Below are 1,203 nucleotides of genomic sequence, written 5' to 3' on the forward strand. Positions count from 1 at the left end.
AAGGAGAAATATTTATTAATTATTAAATATTAATATTGTCTATATTTTTTCTTATTTATTAGAAATTATTCATCATTTTTATTTATTAAGTTTTCTTAATATTTTGTATTTTTTTTTATTGCACAAATTTTTTAGCCTAGTATGGAAGAGATGTATTATCATCTTTGTTTGTCTCTCTGTCCTATTCTGATATGTAAAAAATTTCATTGGGTCAAATCACATAAAAATAAAAAAATAAAAAATAAATATTAGCTTTTTTCATTCTCATTTTGACAATCCATGGTTTTTCTTATGATATTCTTAATCCGTGGTTTTTCCTATGATATTCTTTATTTAAAAGCATAAAATTTTAGTGAATTTTTCTTCTATCCAAAGAAAAAGATTTGATTGGGGCTTTGAATGTTATTTATCTCTATTCTAATCCCTGCCCAAAATGAGTTCAATAAAATTTATACTTAGTTCTTTTTGTAAAACTTCAAGCTCAGGCCACATTGAGTAGCACCAATAATCTCAACAGATATAAGCCTCGCTTTCCCTAAAAGTCAAACCTCCATGCCCTTGTCACAAAACATTGATATATTCAACCAATCTCAACTGAGTTACCAATCCAAGGACAAAACACCAGGCGATAGAAGGAGGCCTATGGCGCTGAGGGTTTCGAAAGAAGTCTGTTACTGCTGATCACGTAAAATTCTCAATCCTGGTATGTTTTAGACAGGTAAATTCTTTGATCCTAGCTGGCATTGCTTGGAAGTTTAATCACATTGGCTAAATGATAATGAGTATTGTTATCTTTTTATTTTTCATTTTGATTTATTAGTATAATACACAGTTCATCTCAATTTTCATATATTCTAAACACAAGTAACGGATTTTTTTTAACATGTCTGGACAATGATAGGTTACCATTAGTAATGTGGACTTAATTGTTTCGATGGCAGGTGAATGACAAGATCCAACAACCTCGTGATCCCATGCTACGAAGATATCTGCAGAAAGTGCAAGACCTCATAACTAAGTTTAATGACTTAAGTTGCACCATATACTTCGACAACAAAATCCTGACGCACATTATTTCACAAGAAAGGGTTTTGCATCACAGCTGTAGATAGATCTAACCGGGTCAGCACTCGGCGTGCATGATAGGACGGCGGGGGCCGATGGCTTTCGCTCCTCCAGCCGGGTTCGATCTTTGCGGAGGAC

At 33.1% G+C, this 1,203-nt stretch overlaps 1 long non-coding RNA gene across 1 annotated transcript; it reads left to right on the forward strand.

Annotated features, from left to right (window-relative positions):
• The first annotated feature begins 470 nt into the window (after window positions 1-470).
• Window positions 471-998, forward strand: LOC149255023 (uncharacterized). The gene is made up of 2 exons (XR_016266322.1): window positions 471-718; window positions 942-998. It is a non-coding gene; the product is annotated as an uncharacterized LOC149255023 (long non-coding RNA).
• The last annotated feature ends 205 nt before the right edge of the window (window positions 999-1,203 follow it).

The sequence above is a fragment of the Pinus tabuliformis genome, chromosome 7 (assembly GCF_031772625.1).
Source record: "Pinus tabuliformis cultivar Carrire ecotype Pingquan chromosome 7, CPIR1, whole genome shotgun sequence".
Taxonomy (NCBI): Eukaryota; Viridiplantae; Streptophyta; class Pinopsida; order Pinales; family Pinaceae; genus Pinus; species Pinus tabuliformis.